The sequence below is a fragment of the Mus caroli genome, unplaced genomic scaffold (genome assembly GCF_978045245.1).
Source record: "Mus caroli unplaced genomic scaffold, Mus_caroli_1 scaffold_19, whole genome shotgun sequence".
Lineage (NCBI taxonomy): Eukaryota > Metazoa > Chordata > Mammalia > Rodentia > Muridae > Mus > Mus caroli.
Genome location: NW_028227274.1, coordinates 70044 through 90032, shown reverse-complemented (window position 1 = coordinate 90032; position 19989 = coordinate 70044). Strand labels below are relative to the sequence as shown.

The 19989-nt window shown below is 43.1% G+C and overlaps 1 pseudogene; it reads left to right on the top strand.

Annotated features, from left to right (window-relative positions):
- The first annotated feature begins 17123 nt into the window (after positions 1 to 17123).
- LOC147000210 (suppressor of cytokine signaling 6-like) lies at positions 17124 to 19241 on the top strand (annotated as a pseudogene).
- The last annotated feature ends 748 nt before the right edge of the window (positions 19242 to 19989 follow it).

The window sequence follows — 19989 nt, the reverse complement described above, 5'->3', positions numbered from 1 at the left end:
ACACTCATCTCTGATAGCACCCCAACCTCATTGGTTGGTGATCATAGCAATTCTTTTATAGAGAAACGAATGGAATTGTTTCCAGTGTGTGCGCATGTGTCTACACTGTGTACGAATGTCATGGAGGTGCATGTGGAGGTCAGGGGACAGCTTTAGGGAGTCCACTTTCTCCCTCCAATTTGTGGACACAGGGCATCTTGCTTCCACTGACTTGTATACCCCAGGTGGGCCAGCCTCCCAGGGGAATTCTCTTGTCCTCACCTAACACCCCCAACTCTGTCTTGGGGTTGGAGATCTGAGATTAGAAATCTATTTTTGTTTTTGTTAATTTTTAAATAGTTTTGATCAGGCTTGGCAAGTGCTTTAACCCACATTTAGCCATTTTGCAGGTCCCTTAAAATTATTTTAAGTGGTGTCAAATCATCTGTAATAAACATTAAAAACCCAATGAAATTCAAGTAGTATTACCTCCTCAGTGTTTCCCCTTGTAAGGCAAACATTCAAATAAGCATCTTATTGATTTTCTTTTCTTTCTTTTCTTTTCCTTTTGAAAAGAATTTCTCCCATCTGCACGTTCCCAAGCAAATGGTATCTTTTCTGAAGTTCTAAATTCACAACTACAAAGCCATGTCCTCAGAGTTAAAATACGGCAAGAAACCATTCTTACCCCTTCTCCTCTGAAAGTTTTAGTGGTTAGAGCCAGTGAGTGTGTCTCAACAGTTTAACACACATCTCACTCATGTGTGCCAGGAATCAGACTTCCTCAGACTGATCCTCTCCCAGCACAGTTAGATGCTTACAGAGAGGTTGGACAGGGTTCATCCAGGTCACAGACGATTAATCCCTTCAATCTTTAGAAAACACAGTAACAGTTTCTGGAAGCTTCTATTTATCCTATAGTGGGTTTCGTCTCTCATTGTCAATGGCTTTTCTCTTCAGAACCTGGTTTTTATTCCCCACAGCTCTCTTCTGTGCTTTTGTAAGAACCACCACAGGTCCTGGTGAAGACGGACTGACAGTCAGCAGGACAGATCTTTGTGGAAATGGAAGCTACCACCAATTTTAACAACACCAGCTTGAACTGCAGAAGAGTTAACTGCTGAGTGCCCTTTCCATGTGGCAGTAAATTATCAACGATTAAAGAGCTCATTTCCCTCACCCCGTGCTTCATCACTTTTCTCAGATCCCAGCAATCACATAAAAACCATCCCCAAAGATAAAACCTGCCACTGAGGGGGCAGTGCTGTGGTGATTTTCTAAGGCATTATGATCTATAATGATCAACAGAGCATGGGATAACTGCTCCCCTTAATTTACTGGTTCCTTTGAAGGGTTAAAATATGGCAGATGTTGACAGCTGACAGTCCACACTAACAGGACAGACACATTGCTGTGGGACCTGGTCTAGGCTTTCCCTTCCCTGCAGCTGTCAGTGTAGAACTTGTTTAACCTCGGGGACATCTGGAGGGGACCCAGTGCCACAAGGGTACCTTTTTTTTTAACGGTCATTTCCTCTCTGGTGTAACTGGCATGACAGCATGTGACAAACAGAAATTAATGGGGACACTGCTGTGCCAATTCCTCCTGAACTGCTGACACTGGCTACAGGCTGCCTGTTTGCCACCCAGTCAAGACCCCACATGAAACATGGTGAAGGGCTCACAGCTCTATTCACCGACAAGCCAGCTGGTCAGTGATGAGAAGAGCCTGAACAATGTGGTGTACAAACCAGGAAGAAAATGCTTTCTGAACCAATTCAAACCAAAGAGGCGGCATTTGCTAGGAGTTAATATGACCATTTATTTTCCTGAGTGGTACATCGCAGGACTCTAATTTCCAAAGTAATTCAAATGCACAAAGCACATCTCACATAAGGACTCCTAAGGTGTAAGTTTGGAGGAACCATCACTCCGGCAAGATGGAGCTAGCTATGTGAGACGAGTCTCCAAGGAAGCCTCCTGTTAGTAGGCTGCTTCCAGAAGGGCTTGGGAGCTGCCATGTCTCTTGCCTCCAGCTAACAACCACAGTGCTGGTTTAGAATTCTATGCATGGATATCTCTTTCACTCTTTCTCCCACGTACAAGTGCACACGCAAGCACATACACACAACAGAACCCTCAGTTCAAGCTCATTACCTGCCTGCCACAGAGTTTGCAGGTTGAGGAATATGCCTCAACTGTGGCAAGACATACTCTCCCCTCTTCACATAATCAAGAATGAACCTTGGCTTGTCATCACTTACAACACTGGCTCTGCTATGGATCAGGTCTGGCTGATTTGAGCACATAGGACTATGTAAAAGCACATTTTTTAAAAAGTTGGCATAAAACCCAGTTTGGGTGGCACACACCTTTAGTCTAAGCATTTAGGTGGCAGAGGCAGGGGGAATCTCTGTGGGTTCCAAGGCAGCCTAATGGACACGTCAGCTTCCTAGCCAGCCTGGGTTATATTGTGTGTTTACAGAAAAGGCACTAGGCAGGAAAGTTACCTAGTTATGAGTCTGAGTACAACCCACAAGTCAAGCCTAAGAAGAAAAGATGGGGAAGCCTAATTGGGAAAAAAAAAACCTCTCTAGCAGGACCTCGCTACCACATTTATGCAACTCTAAAGGCATTTAAAAGTGACTCAGCATGACTTGATGGGGAATTTCGGCGCTCCAAAGTAAGATGTTTAAGTCACTTTTTCTCCTGTTCAAGGTTTTAAAGTGTAAAAGTTGAAAAGGATGTGTTACAGAGCATATGGAACCCACGGCGACCTGGAATCTCCCAAAGAGCAGGTGTGTACACGGGCTAAAGGTGTCTGGAGGGAGAAGGAGCCAGAGCAAGTAGCAAGCTAGAGTTCCAAGGGGGGTTTTCCAAGCCAGTGTTTGAATGATGGCCTTTGGGGTGGTCATTTTTTGGCCACAAAGAGTTTGTTTCAGGGACATCTTTCTACTAACGAAGGGAAACAACATTCTCCAAGTCACCCAGCCAAGACACATAAGACTGGGGAGGGAGGTAGGGGTGAGGGTGGGAGTGGGGATGGGGATGGGGATGGGGATGGGGAAGGGGAAGGGGAAGGGGATGGGGATGGGGATGGGGATGGGGATGGGGATGGGGATGGGGATGGGGATGGGGATGGGGATGGGGATGGGGATGGGGATGGGGATGGGGATGGGGATGGGAGGTGTGTGTGGCAGAATGGAGTCTGCTGGATATAGGCACCAGGAATAACTGCAGTGAAGGGCTGTTATGTTTGTAAGTCAAACTTGTGAGATATGTACTGCGTTTAGGAAAACTTAAAACATTCGTAACTTTGAACGGAGGCAAAGAGTTGGAGGGAGGGAAAAAACGCAAAAGGAGAAGTCTCAGAAACAAACACATTCTTAAAATACACTAAATAATGCAAGCGGAACCTTTTAAAATGTTCCCTGCCAATTGAATCTTTAAGGACTCCCTGCTTTCCCATAACAAAGTAACGCTTTCATGAAAATCCAAACAATCCAACCCAAATCATGCTCAGACTTTTTGCTCAACACCAATATGGAAACGTGAAAATAACAGAAAACCTATTCAACTTCAGTCATCCCCTCATGTCATAAACATCCATCCATCCATCCATCCATCCATCCATCCATCCATCCATCCATTCCCTTCAGTCACAAGCCCATGATCTGAGTGTGTGCATCTCTGAATCCACTCTGTAACCTTTAATAAAGACAGGTACCAGCAATGTCCTGAACATCCCCCCTTACTTGCCTGCAGTCTCCGAAGAGGCTCTGTAATTTGTTCCAGTTGCTACAAGGCCCACTGTGAGGGCAGGTAAGCACGAGGGCCACACTTCCAGAGGTCAGTTCCCTGGAACCGTGTGAAGGATCAGATTCCATTGTGTGGCCCAGTGAAGGCCTTCCCGAATTCATGCTCCCAGAGTTGTGTCTCTCTAATAATAATACTACTCGCATTTATGAGTTTACCTGCAGTTTATGTTCCTGATTATCTAAACCCTTCCACATTAGAAGCATCTAATTTAAAAATGCCAGTAGTAGTAAAATAATTCTGTGTGTGGAATTTCAGACACTTTTCAGCAGTGTTACTGCTTTTCAACAAAATAGGATCTGTCTATTTAAAAAGTAGCTTTCTCTCAGCTCAGTGCCAAACTGCAGTAATCAAGAAGTCCCATAGCTTGCAAAGACAAGGTGATTACTCAAAAGTACAACCTGTGTCATAGGGAGCCATGAACGTCATTTGTAAAAGTGACTTGTGAGCCACTGGACCTTTCAGACTTGACAGTTTTACTTAATGCTTCATGAGACCTCCACAGAACAAGAATAGAGATCTTTGTCAAGACCTTCCCAGGGCAAGTCAAACAAAAGCAACAAGTCCATTTTCCCTGGCAACAGGCTCGCCAGTTCCCGGAAGCTGGGAACTGATGAAGGGAAGGATGCTCATTGATTTCTGCCTGAGGAATGGGCCTTCCCACAGTGGATAATTAAGTGACTATCAGGGCTGTGTGCATCCAAGCACACCGCCTTGATGGTTGAGGAGCTCAAAGCCTGTGCACTCTTGGTTTGGGATAACTGTGCTGGGTAGTGGCAATTTTCTAAATGCAATTCAGAGACTACAAAGCTATGGTATTGATCGTTCTGTAAGTGACACATGCCCAGAAGTTCTCAGTTCAAGAAACCATAAGAAGAAATGACAATAGATTTTCAAATAAGACTCTTCCTTCAAAACAAACACCCACCCCCAGCACTTTAAAAATAATGCAAATCGATGTCCCTGGCATGACTTTACCTATAACTGAGAATTAGAGTAGGCTGCTTTGGGTACATGGTGGACACGGTGGCACTGTAACAGATATGTCACTGTCTGTGAGTACTCTGACTGTGGGCAGCACTGAACGGTTTTAAGCAGGTGCAGAATTACAAATACCTCTTTTTAAAAAGCCTTCGCTCAAATATGTAATACAATCACTAAGAGCTCATGCTAACCGAACTTGAAGCTGACTTCAAGTAAAGACTGAGACCACTGAAGAAACTATACATGAGCCTGAACTGGAATAACAAGTAAGCTTATGACTTTTTTCTGTGGGCAGGCATGCATTTACATTTACTAACGCCTAGTGACTGCTTCCATTACAGTTCAGGAGACTTCCCCACAGACCGATTTTCCTCATGTGCGGTACAACGATGGTTAAAGAAGGTAACCATACACGTAGGTCTTTGGAAGGGTTAGTATCACTGAGGTTTTCAATTCTGCCATTTTATCGAGCACATTATCCACACCTATGCACCCAATACTCTAATGTGCACAGCGTGCTTGTTGTATAAGGCTTGTCCTCGTGTGCTGCTAAAAGAGGAAGTGACAGAGTGCTACTAGGTACAAAAAAAAAAAAAAAAAGACTGGCATGAGAACATCTATTCTGTAACAGAAAACATCACTGCTAAATATGCACTAAAAGATCATTTGGTTGGATGATAAAAATGGGCTGTTACTAGGAATTTCATCCAGTCTCATATAGCAGGAGACCACAAATATAAACAGCATAGCCTATATCAACAGAGATACACAGTATTAGCATCTTGATATACTTCTTTCTGTTTTTTAAATCATAAGCATTAGCAATGTGTTTTCAAATTGAGAATCTGGTACCTACACAATTTTTATCTTGTTCTTTCTTTAGATAATTATTCTTCAAAAGTGGGGTCCTAAGAGAAATCCTTCTGTGGTGATATGACCGCTGTTAGAAGTTTTGTAATTTACATAACCATCCCTTATAGCACATTCTGGCTTCACCATACAACCCCAAACCTTGCTGCTATTCTGTCTACATGTGGGCCTTGATGAATGTTTATGATCCTCGTTCATATCTAAATTGGTTAGTTTTTTTTAATTAGTTTGTAAAAGCCTTTTTTACATTAAGGATATTAAACTTTTACTAAACTTTGTATAAATAATTGTTTGCCCTTTAAGTTTACATGTATACTATAAATTTAATATTTTTTTGAATCTCTGAATGACACACACACATATGATGCTTTCTTTTCTCCCTATGTAACTCTGGCTGTCCTAGAACCCACTCTATATATCTGGATGGCCTTGAATTCACAGAGATTCACCTGCCTCTGCCTCCCAAGTGCTGGAACTAAAGGTCTGAGTCCCTGTAAGCATGTATTTGTGATATATGCTTTGCACTCAGCCATTCTCTGTGCTCCAAGAAGTGAAGATGGGTTGGTGGGCAGTGTGCTGGCCTGGCTTAGGTTGCTATTGAGGAGCAAGTAGACATAGGTATTTAAGGCACTAGTGGCTGCTGCTTTAGGCCCTCAGGAGGGGAGGACGGCAGTGCCATACTTAGGTATACACTACAAAGGGGACATCACAGATGGGGTCTGAATATATGAGGGCACTTGGAATAGCAAGACCCATATTGTGGCCTAGAACTATGGTAGCATTGGAGAGGGGGAGGGGGAGGGGAGAGGGAGAGGGAGAGGCAGAGGCAGAGGGAGAGGGAGAGGGAGAGGGAGAGGGAGAGGGAGAGGGAGAGGGAGAGGGACAGGGACAGGGACAGGGACAGGGACAGGGACAGGGACAGGGACAGGGACAGGGAGAGGGAGCAAATGAGCTTGGCTTCTGGGTGCAGTGGCCGGCCCCTTGGGAAAATGCACTAGTGTATAATGATCTTCTGACTAACCAGGGCCATGAGCAACAAATGCAGTGTGTGTTGTAGTAAATATTTAATTATCAGTTGGGGGTTACTACACATTCTTTGATTATTCAGTTTCCAGATAAAAGACAAAACTTTTATATTCATAATAAGGTTTAATCCACACTAGAGCTGGGCAGATATATAATAATGTCCACTTCTCTGCCAATGAAAGACCCACAACGTGAGGACTCCCCCACGTTCTGACTTAGGAGAGGCGACACCCCAAATCACTCATGAGAAATGGTCTTGCTGCAAACTGCAAGAAGACTTTTAATTCAAGAGCGCTCTCCGGCCCATGGCCATACATCATGCAAGGATAGAGGACCGTGGGGCCCCCGAGTAGCTGGGTAAGGGGGTATTTAAAGGAAGATACCATAACTCAAGGAGGTGGGGAGGGCGTTGTTGGAAAACACCAAAGATACCAGTTAAGAGACACAAGGAAGTGCAAAGTCACAAAAGTCACAAGGAATACCTGGTAATTGTGCAGGTTATCTCTCAAGACATTTTCTAAGAGCCCCTAACAATAGCACATTTGCATAGCGGGTTCCAGCAATGGTCAGGGTGACTTTCTTTGAATGAACACTCTTTGAACCCAGGAAGCGGGTAGGTGGAGGAATGTTGCTATCTGTTTTATGATTAGCATACCTTGGAACATTGAGTCACAAAGGTCACATTCTCAAGCCTGGGCCTAAAGGCCTAGAATTTTGTTTTTACGTTATACTTTTTCACCAATAATCCCACAATATGGCTTGTTATATTCATCTAGGCTGCTCTTACTCCAACTAGCCAGTCCTCATAGCCGTGTTTTCAAGATTCCTGCCCCATGTCCTTTTCTCCTCTCTCTACCTTCTTCTCTTTCCCCTTGTGGGTTCTGCCTCAGTCCACAAGGATAACAGTATTTTTGTTCTTGCCTGAAGACAGACTCATTTACGGGGCATTGTGAATGAATGTACTGTCCTATACTATCACAGCGGTTTTCTAAATGTTCTTAAACACAAGCAGAATGGTTTTTGGCCAGGGTAACTTTAACCTACACTGCATGTTTCATTTCGCTGTTCGCTGACAGAGCCAACATTTTCAGATGCCTCCATTAAAAATGAATTTCAGATTGAATTTACTCAGCTTCTAGTGTAGTGTTTTGTCACTTACAGGGTCATTAGGTGGCTCAGGACAATTTTTTTTTATTAACATCTTTCTGCATCTTTCTCATATGCAGACCCCTTTGCATATGGGGGTTATGTATGTCTCTTAACAAAACCCTTTACAGCATGTGAATTTTTGCAAATGTTTCAAATTGAGAAATTGAGTGTGGAGAATTTCAAGAAATTGTAACATAAAGCAAAAAGATAAGGATAAGGATGATCTTTTAAAACCTCAGCAGTGATCACAACTGGACAGAGTTTTTTTTTTTTTAATCCCTTGCTTTTTTTTTTTGTTTTGTTTTTTTAAGGAGGCATCACATCTCTCCTGAAAGTGTCAGAAAGGGGTGCTAACCACATCCTCTAAGCCAAGTCATTTCCCTCTCCCACCAGATACCTCACACACATACACACACACACACACACACACACACACACACACACATTTTCATGCTTGGGTTCATCTACCTCCACAATTAGCCTTCTCTCAAGCCCTTCTTTGCAGCTCATCATCTTGAAAGTTAGCCAGGGCATTCTAAATCAGTCCCATGCTTTGAATTTCTCTGACCTCTCTCCATCTGTTACCAGCCATAAAGAATGCTCTGCTTTTAAAGGAATATAATGAGGCTGAGCCTAGTTGTATGACCTCCCTTTTGATTATCTCAACATCAAGTCATTATTATTCTTAAACACATCTTCAAAACTTCTCTTGGCAATATCATAATATGAGCATGGGTTGAAAATATGATAAAAATCCAAGACCTAAGTTGTAGCTGTCCAGCAGCCACAGAGAACTGGGTACACCTGAAAGGGAGGCTGGGAATAAAAAAAGGGTGGGTGGGCAAGAGAAGAATGAAGTCAAGACAAAGATTTCTGATCAAGGTTCAAATTTTAATTTTCACTAGGCAAGGTGGCACACACCTTTCATCCCAGCACTTGAGGCAGGTGAATTTCTGAGTTCAAGGACAGCCTTGTCTACAGAGTGAGTTCCAGGACAGCCAAATCTACACAGAGAAACCCTGTCTCAAAAAACAAAACAAAACAAAACAAAACAAAAACAAAAACAAAAACAAAACCCAAACCAAACCAACCCAAACCAACCAACCAACCAACCAACCAACCAACCAACCAACCAACCAAACAAACAAAAACCCCAAAGTTTAATTTTCAGCTCTGCATTTATATAGACAAAACCTACAGACCCATCCTTTGTTTTAGCTGGATTGAGTTGTAAGGCAAGCTCAGCAGGCTGTCAACTACTCAATGCTCAGGTGGGAAAATGCAAATGAGATGAGGCCAGGTACCATCTCCAGCCAGGTTGTTAAACCTTTGGAGGGTTGTTTAACCTATTCAAGGCTGGGGGAAGGGTACAATTCTTCTTTTTATTTTTTAAAGATGAGCTGAATGGGGTCACAAGATTTACTTGTTCTCCATAATCCCTAAGAAAATGTGACTCTCATCTGGTAGAAAATTTGGGGGCAATGATTACCAGCTGGATATGCACAAAACCAAAGCTAGAAGAGAAACAACTCAAGGAGCAGGACATCTGAACCTCAGCATTATTGGCATTTGTGGACTGATGCTGAGATGGATTCCTTGGCATGTGACTTATGTTGTTGAATAAGGCCTTACAGCCAGAGGATCCCTAACACTTACTTCAAGGGCTCCATTGTCATTATTTTAAAATCCTTAATGGTCTTTAAAGTTGTAAGTGAAATACGGGAGGACAAAAGAGTTATGTCTGTGAGCAGGGCACATCCCTGATAGTCATGGCCATGGTCCTCACTACCTGTTCGAAGGCTAGTGTTTCAGTGTCTTATGAGCACAGAATTCTATTGGACCCATGATGGTATTGTCACTGTACATGAAAGTGCAGTGACAATAAGAGCAAGCAGAAAAGCAATATGTGGTTACACTTGTAACTGAGAAAGCCATTAATTCTCAACTTTCCTAATGCTCCTACATATAGTGGTGACCACTAATCATAAGATTATTTTCATTGCTCTTTCATAAATATGAATATAGTACAGTTATGAATTTTAATGCAAATATCCGTGTTTTCTGATAGTCTTAGACAACCCATGTTGAAAGGGTCATTCCACAAAGGGATCTTGAATCACAAGTTGAAAGGGTCATTCCACAAATGGATCTTGAATCACAAGTTGAGAGTCCTTCATAGCTGTTTAGGTTTGGTTTTGCTGTGTATTATAATGCTGAGTATAGGTCCCCGAGACCTGGAGTACACACATAGTCCCAAGTGGCGCTATGTGGCCTTATTCGGAAGTTATTTCTGCTGGGTAAATAAATATGTCAATAGCCAATAGGTGGGCAAAAGAGACATAGGTGGGGTTTAGTAGACATAGGTGGGATTGAGGCTTGAGGTCAGAGGAGAACCACAAGGAGAAGAAGGTAAAGGAGGAAGGAGAAGCTTCCCTACTGTTGAATCATCTCTCCAGTCCCAGGAATGGTTTATTTTGCCTCATGGTTTCAGAAGAGTATGGTTCACATTATGTGACAAAACATTTTTGGGGAAATGTGTCTACTTAATTCAGATAAGGTACCAACCAACAGGTCTAAGTATGGATACCATCAAAATCATACTTGGTGAGCCAGTGACATTTGTAGGTGTTATTTACAGAAGCATGGGTGAAGTGTTACTTACAGGAGCAGAAATGACACATGGACAGCTCCATCACCAAAGCCTACCCAAGCACTGGGACAGCTTATGAAAGCTAGGAACCTGGAGCACACTGCATAGCCTGCAGGCAGCTCAGTGGATTGAAGAGTGTTCTTTTAAGTGACTCAGTTGGCCTAAACCTTTTCCAGGTAGCTTGGCTTGTTACTGCTTCTTCCAGGCAGCTGGTCTGGCCTCAGAGTCTACTTTGTAGCTTGACTGGTCTGAGAGTGAATCTAAGTCCTTCTTTATTACTTACTCAGGTAGGCAGGGGCCCAGTGAAGCTGGTTAGTTTCAGAGACTTCCTGAAGTAATCTAGAGTTGTTCACCTCCCTGTTTAAATGGCTTCCCTAGAGCATGTTATATTTCAGTCTCAAAGGAAACTATTACATCAAAGTCTTTGGCGAGGAAGGAGTCCTAACAGCAGGACTGTGAGATAGCTGGTCACATTGCATCTACCGTAGGAATCAGAGAGAAGATAGCTTCTGAAACAGTTCAGTCTAGAACTCCAGATTATTGGAAGGTGCCAGTCACATTCAGGGTGGGTCATTCCCACTCAGTTAATCGTCTCAGAAGGGATGTTCATAGACCTGTCCAGAGGCATGCTCTCTGGGTGATTCTAAATCCAGTAAGATTATAAAAAATTAACCATTGCATAGGTAAGGTGCTTTGCTCACAGCCTCCTTTGCTCCACTCCTATACTTCCCTCATACAAGACTGAGCTAGACTCCAAGGACAAGAAACATTTTCTCTTGTTTATTTGCATTTATAGCCCAGTATCTAGGTGGTCCAGGGAAAGGGAGGACAAAGGAAGATGCCAGAGAAAAGGGAAGAATAAAGCAGCTATAGACCTCTCTAATGTTGCAAGTGTAGTAAATGTTACTCTCTGTCATTTTTATTTCAAGAAGTCCGTTAAGTAAGCACAACAAATAAATGCCAGTCCCTTGTAGAAATAATGTTTGTCAGTGAAGTGGTGTGTTCCCTGGTTAGATCAGTGGCCAAGCCTTACTCTGAACCCCAAGCTGGGTTGCGTGATTTCTCTGGAGGTTAATTCTTATTGAAGTTGCTACACACTGGACCTTTTAAAATACTACCATTTACCGACTATGTTCGTAGCTGTGGTAGTTTGCGACTATGTAGGAACTCAGTGACTGACCATTACCATTAGAGCACCTCCCCATATCCTCTCCTGACAACCATTAATGTAAATGGTTTTGGAGAGAGAGGTTTGCCAAAGGGATCCCAACTCACAGGTTGAGCTACAGATAGATCCAGCATTCTATCTATCTATCTATCTATCTATCTATCTATCTATCTATCTATCTATCTATCTATCTATAAAAATCTCTAACTGTCCCTATTGTTTGAGTGTGAAATGTGCCTCTTAGGATTTGAACATTTGACATCTTCAGTCCAGATCCTGCCTGCTCCCGTTTACTGACTGCACAACCCTGAAAATGTTAATGACTTTTGGTGCTTCATTTCATTCATTTCATTCAGTTGTATATTATGACTATAGTATTACCTACTTCATAGCATTACAATGAGTAATTGAGTTGATACATGTTAAAGAACACAGGTCTGAGTTTCCTATGCTTTGTGTAGAGGCCAGAGTTCTATGTCCAATGTCTTCCAGTTGTACTCAACCTTAATTTTGAGTCAGAATTTCTCATTGAAACTGGATGGAGATTCTCATTTGGATGGACTGGCTGACTCCTAGGATCTGTCTCTTGTGAGACAAAGTGTTGAAGTTAGAAAGAAATGTGCAGCACTGCACCTGATTTATTGTGGAGAAGGATCTGAATGTAGGTCCTCATACTTGCAAAGAAATTACTGAGTCATATCCCCAACCCTTAAAAAATAAACAAACAGAGAAACCAAACTTTAAAAACTCTCTCTCCCTCCCTCCCTCCTTTCTTTCCTTCCTTCTTTCTCTTCTTCTTCTTCCTCTCCTTTGTCTTCTCTGTCTCCTTCTTCTTCTTTAGAGGTAAGGCTTATCTGTGTAGCCCTGGTTTTCCTGGAACCGTCAGTCTGTAGATTAGGCTGGCCTCAAACACAAGAGATCTACCTACGTCTCTCTCCAGAGTGCTGGGATTAAAGCTGTGTTACCATTGCCTTTCTTCTGAAAATGTTTATTGTTGTCATAAGATAAAATAGGATTAGTTTTTATACTTAGATTATTGAATGAAATTTAGTTGGTCACCAAAATTTATTTGACCTTCTAAATAGTTTCTCTGAATGTCTAGACTAAAATGAAAAAAATAAACTGCTTTGAATGATGGTCTCTCTTTAGTCTTTTAAAAAAATATTTATTTATTTATTTATTTATTTATTTATTTATTTAATGTAAGTTCACTGTAGCTGTCTTCATACACTCCAGAAGAGAGCATCAGATTTTGATACAGATGGTTGTGAGCCACCATGTGGTTGCTGGGATTTGAACTCAGGACCTTTGGAAGAGCAGTCGGCAATCTTAACTGCTGAGCCATCTCACCAGCCCCTCTCTTTAGTCTTAATGTGTATGTAAGATTTATTTTTTATTTTTCAATCTAAAGAAGATAGTAAGTGAATATCCCCAGTGGTGTGCTCATCACAGTTGGAAGGAAATTTCTAGGCCATTTCCAGGTTCAGCTCTCCATTTCTATGAGTAACACATTTATTATTTTCAGTATACCGTCTGTCAAGTTCTAGAGGGTAAACCAAGATCAATGCCAGTACCCTGGTGGGGATCTATGGGATTGACTGGTCAACAGCACACAAAGAGTATTTCATTTCTAACACTATATTTGTATTTGTAAGATTATAGTGCCTAGTATGAGACTCAATACCTGTTAGTAAGTAACTCTATACTCGATCTACCTATATCAATCAATCAATCTATGTATCTATGTATCTATGTATCTATGTATCTATCTATCTATCTATCTATCTAACTAACTAACTAATTAACTCTGTAATCTATACATGTTCTACAATAGTTAACTTCTAGATGCCTTTTCAAAAAAAGTTTTTAAATGTTAGTCATATATCCCAGAATCCCACTTAGTACCATGAATTTATTTAAGGAGTAAATCCCAGATCTTCTACAGCATACTAACTCTGTTCACTTTTAAATTATTTGATGTGTGCACCTTACTTAAGTAAATGTTATAGTACAATGTTGAAAAATCATCAAACTACAGCAACTAGTTTGACCTCCATTCTGCCTCAGATTCAAAGGTATCAGAAGAAGACGCTCTTTCATAAATTGGACTTTTTGGTGCGGCCATGACTATATTTGTCTGGACATGCCAGCCCTAAACATTGGGCACCTTTTTAGAAGGTTCCCTGAGTATAGATGTAAGATGGAGTAAGATGGTAACTGTTGAAGAGAAGCAGGAAACCTGCCACTGCAATATCCTGACCTTTGCTCAGAGCTCCCCTCCCCTTTCCCCAGCATAGATGCCTTTCAGAGAGGGCAAACAGAGGGCCCAGCCTGGCGCCAGAATATTCCCCTTTTGATGGTGGCTCTCCCTTCTCCCTAACGAACTCCCACTCCCACCCCCAGGCCCTCAGCCCCAGGAAGCGGCAGATGCCAGCTTTGGGAACTGATAAATGGCAACACATCCCTGCCTCTGTGTCACCGAGGCTGGCACTCTCCTTGATAGATAACTTTTCTTCCGTGCAGATGGCTCCTGTCCTTAAGGGAAACAAGGACAGAACAGCCTTGAAAATTTAAGTGGCCCAGTCTTGGGCCATGAGAGAAGGGTGTTTAAGTGTTTCCAGACAGCTGTGACCAGTTTGTAAAATCACACTAGTTCCTGAAAGCACCATAAAGTTACTTTCCAGGTCAGAAAGAGTCCCTCCTCCCAACTGCACTATTCTGCTTCACTGTCTGAACAAATCAGGTTTGAAGGATGGCTTTCCTTGTCACCTCCCCAAAGCCCGAGGATCCCTGCTTATGTATATGCGCATATAAAAACTCCAAGCCCCTGGATTGGAGCATCCGCATCTCATTCCTAACCTGCACTGTAGGAAATGGTTAAGATCTGGTCTGACTGAATAAAGGTTCTCTTTGTTATATTACATCAAATTTGCAATTACTAGAGTTCTTCCGGGGTTCCCGAGACACTGTCTGCTTCAATTCTCATAAGCATCATTTTTTTCCTCTTCTGTGGTCTCTCAGAGGAAGAGTAAACAGACAAGGATCTAGTTTTTGAGCCTCAGGCCAACATCCGTTATCTCCTGTGTGAGATGCAAGTCTGTCAGGAGCTCCTTCATTAAACTACCCCATGTAATTACATCAAGTCGGCCTTTTCGTGATTTTTGGGTGGACCCAGAAACGGGAACAGAGTGGGGGGTTCCCCTCTAGGTTCTTTCAGTATCTTTCTCCTCCCCTTCTTCTCCCTTCTCTTTAGGTCTCCTCTGACTGCCAAGCAATGCCTTTGTTAATTCTGACAAGCTATAGACTGTAGGCCTCTTAATTCACCAGTCAGAAATAACTTGGGGGCAAGGTCACATGTCTCGACCTGCAGAACAGTCAAATAGAGACTTGAGAGGTACCTGAAAGAGAACGGGGGACAAAGAAACACAAAGAATGGACAGCAAGATAAGGTTCTGTTCAAGGTGACGAATTTTATTTTTCCCACACAGGTTATATACTCATAGGAGCAGAAAGGGGGGTGGAGGGGGATCGCTTTGTCTCTGGGTAATGCATCTATTCCTAGGAACAGGATATTGACTGGATAAAGCAGTTCAGCAGAAAGATCAGAACAGAAAGGGTTATTAGGCACCTATCCACAAGATGTAGAGCTATTTGTTCTCCGCTGACTTCAGGATCTATGTCTATTTGTACTCAGCTGGGCTAGTACTTTCCCACAGAGGCCAAGACGTTGTAAGCAAGCACTTATGGCTGACAAGGCAGTTAACATTCAAACAGGGTCGCTCCCAACAGTCACATAGCATCACTTGGGTTACTTGAGGACTCTTGTCTCTGGGGCAACTAGGTCTTGTGGTTTGCACTTAGCATTACAATACATACCATCAGGCTAAACCTCAAAAGAGTCAAGTAACTTGGGCCCCTGAGGGCTTACAGAGACTTGGTCACCAACCAGGGACCATACAGGGACTTGCCCTAGGGCCTATATACATTTGTAGCAAATGTGCTTCTTGGTCTTCATGTATGGCCACTAACCAGTGGAACAGGAGCTCTCTCTGTCTCTGTTCCCTGACATTGAATGCCTTTCCCCCTACCTGGATTGCCTGGTTGGGCCTCAGTGTGGGAGAATGTGTCTAGTCCTACTGGACTAGATGTCTCTACGTGGGGTCTATCCAAGGTGGGGGTCTCTCCTTTTTCTGAAAAAGTGAGGGAAAAATTGAGGGAGAGACTTGTAAGGGTGGGACTGGGAAGAGAGTATGGGGTTGTGATTTTGATGTAAAGTGAACAAAAAAATCAGTTATTGGAAAAAAAAAACAAAATGAAATTCTCAAAATTCTGAAGAATTCTGGGCCTTGGGTGATGTACAAGAACAAACGGATATAGGATCTTGTAGACATAGGCATAATTAAACTTAAAGGATCTCAAATCAAGAATTATTTGATATTAATACATATAGTTAATGTAAAAGAATAAAGCATTCTCACCAGCACATCTAAGCATGGCATGTCCCCTTACATAAAATACAATTTTACAATAGCAAGTCTCTTCAATACAATATTTAAAAAATGAATAGGTTTAACTATTCTTAAGAAAAATCAATGTAATCTACATCAAATTTCAAATTTTTAAAGGCTGATAAAAATGTACCTTACATTATTCAAGAAAAATATTATAACACTTTTAAATGGCTGTTTAAAAGAACCTCATTTTGTTTCCAGATTCACTAAATACACTGTGGTTTTCTCCTTAAAACAATGGACATAATTGATCAGTTCTACATAGGACAGGGCTGAACATCATATCCCAGAAGAAAGGATTCAGACTTTCCCAAGCATATTTTATGAAAATTTCATCTATGCATCTTACAGTCATATAAAGTTATGAGATTCTAATTGCTTCTTAAAGTACCCGTCAATCATCTTTGATGAATAATCTGTAAGAGTTAGAATAAGTTTTCAGTTCTTATAGCTGACCTGATGACACTTAGAGATTTTAATATTTTATATAATACTTGTACATTTGTGTATTAAACATGTACAAATTCAAATCACAGAACAATCTCTCAGCTTCATGTTTTTCTTACTAAGTTTTTTCTGTTCGAATAAAAAACTGTGACCAAAACCAACTTAGGAACTAAAAGCTTTATTTCACCTTTAATTGCAGTCCAAAGCTGGGCAGTGGTTGCACATGCCTTTAATCCCAACACTTGGGAGGCAGAGGCAGGCAGATTTCTGAGTTCGAGGCCAGCCTGGTCTACAGAATGAGTTCAAGGACAGCCAAGGCTACACCGAGAAATCCTGTCTTGAAAAATGAAACAAAACAAAACAAAACAAAACAAAAAAAGTTGCAGTTCAGCTTTAAGAGAAATTAAGGCAGAGGCCTCGGCCGCGCGTCCTCCCTTCGGGGAGGAGGAAGAGGAGGAAGGAGGAGCGGCGGTAGGAGGAGGGTCGAGCGCGGCAGTCGCGCCGCCGCAGGGAGGAAGCAGAGCCCGCGGCTGCAGGGTTTTCATTTCATAGGGGGAATGGTAGTATGCTGGTCAGATTTTTGTCAACTGGACACAAGCTATAGTTATTTGGAAAGAAGAACTCTAAATTGAGAAAATGCCTCCATAAGATTTGCCTGTAGAAAATAGCTTCAGAGGTTAAATGAAGCCGGGCAGAATTCACCCATGAGGCATCGCAGCCCCTCCCGATGTTTGGGCATAACTGCTCCAGAACCAAATTGACCCATTTGGATTAGTTAACTTTTGACAAAATGAAGAAAATCAGTCTCAAGACCTTCAGGAAATCTTTTAACCTGAGTAAAAGCAAAGACGAAACTGAGTTCATGGTGGTTCAGCCCCAGTCCCTTGCTGGTGACTTCGTGAAAGATGACTCTTTATTCGGGAGCTGTTATGGCAAAGACATGGCCAGTTGTGACATTGGCGGCGAGGATGAGAAAGGGAAGAACAGATCCAAAAGCGAGAGCCTGATGGGCACTTTGAAGAGGCGGTTGTCCGCCAAACAGAAGACCAAGGGCAAGGGCGGCACTGCGCCTACAGATGAGGACACTTTTCTCCTCAGCTTCAGCTCCTGGTGGATTCAAGGATGTGCGTGCTCCCGCGGCCCATCCGTTCCACATCACTGAGAAGCCACCATTATAGCCCCACGCCCTGGCCGCTGCGTCCCACCAGCTCGGAGGAGACGTGCATCAAGATGGAGATGCGAGTGAAAGCGCTGGTGCATGCTGCCAGCCCAGGACCAGTCAACGGTGTGTGCAAGGATCTGCGGAAGCTGCAGCCCAAGGAGCTGCGGGAGCTGCAGCCCAGGGAGCTACTGCAGCCCAGGGAGCTACTGCAGCCCAGGGAGCTACGAGACCTGCAGCCAGAGCCACGCCCTGAGTCCCGCTGCAGCCCCAGCTCACCGGGGGACCTGAGCCTCCACCTGGAGGAACACGTGCCTGTAGTAATCGGACTCATGTCTCAGGACTACCTTCAGTACACCGTGCCTTTAGATGACGGGATGTGCCCTCTTGAAGGGCCGCGCAGCTGCTGCCTGGATACATCTTCTCCCATGGAGGTGTCAGCCGTACCCCTGCCGGGGGCGAGTGGTGCCTTCTCCGAAGACGACAGTCATGTGGACCAGGACCTGGTTGTAGGCCCAGAGATCCTTGTGGATTCATCAGTGAACAATTTGTTGATTGGCACCACAGGAGTTATGTTGCAGAGCCCTAGAGGAGGTCATGATGACGCCCCTCCCCTCTCACCTTGCTACCTCCAATGCAGAATAACCCAATCCAAAGGAACTTCAGCGGCCTCTCAGGCCCAGACTTGCACATAGCCAAAGTGTTCGCTGTCATTTGAATTTCGATCCCAACTCTGCGCCTGGGGTTGCTAGAGTTTATGACTCGGTGCAAAGTAGTGGCCCCATGGTTGTTACAAGTCTTACGGAGGAGCTGAAGAAGCTTGCAAAACAGGGGTGGTACTGGGGCCCCATCACACGCTGGGAGGCAGAGGGGAAGTTGGCAAACGTGCCAGATGGTTCTTTTCTTGTTAGGGATAGTTTTGATGACCATTACCTTTTAAGTCTGAGCTTTCGTTCCCATGGTAAAACACTTCACACTAGAATTGAGCACTCAAATGGTAGATTCAGCTTTTATGAACAGCCAGATGTGGAAGGGCATACATCTATTGTTGACTTAATCGAGCATTCGATCAGGGACTCTGAAAATGGAGCATTTTGTTATTCAAGATCTCGATTGCCTGGATCAGCAACTTACCCAGTCAGACTGACCAATCCAGTGTCACGGTTCATGCAGGTGCACTCTCTGCAGTATCTGTGCCGCTTTGTTATACGTCAGTACACCAGAATAGACTTAATTCAGAAACTGCCTTTGCCAAACAAAATGAAGGATTATTTGCAGGAAAAGCACTACTGAGAGATTGGGAGCCCTGTTTCTTGCACTTTGGGGTTCAGAAACAAGACTTGAGTACAGTTTACAGACTTAAATCGCCATTGAAGTCTTTGCTGCCATAACTTTTAGTTTTTATGTGTGAGAGTCATCAATTCGTTCAGGGGTGGGGAAGTGTCTGCAAGGCGTCCTGAGTTTATTTTGGTTCTTGAAAAGGGATGCCTTTAGGGTTTAGAAGTGTGAGTTATCTTTTCTTAATGTGCAGAATAATCACAATGTGAATGACCAGATTCTCTTTAATGCCCCATCCAAGTCTTTTGCTGCTATCCACTGTGATTCTTATGCATTAAAGCACATTTCATGTGTATTCAACCCTAAGTAAAGTTGAATGAAACTTAAATATAAATTGCTATGATGTTAAATGGCCCAGTTGAATAAACGTGTGGGATAAAACATTTACATATACACTGAAAACTGATTTTTTAAGTCTCACACTTTAAAAATGATTTGTTCAGAATTATGAATTAATACAATGTTGATAAATGAAATGCAAATCTGCAACATCTTTTAAAACACTTTTCTAGACAAGCCTCTTCCAGTCAGAAAAGCACCGGGGCAGCTGGGGCGCAGGGTCGGCTGACACTCGCCAGCTACCCACAACACCCGCCACAGGATCTTAAGACTTCTGGTGAGTGGAGCACAGCTTCTGCTCCAATCCAATTGCGCGTGGGACCTGAGACTGCATTAGTTAGGGAAGCAGAAACCGGCCTGAGTAGGGCCACAGGCCTCATCCGGCCGGATCAGCGCCGGGGTAGCTGGAGCACAGGGTTGCCTGACACCCGCCAGCTACCCACGACCCCCGCCACAGGATTTTGGGACTGCTGGTGAGTGGAACACAGCTTCTGCTCCAGTCCAATCACGCGGGACCTGAGACTGCTCTGGTTGGGGTGAGAGAAATCCGGTCT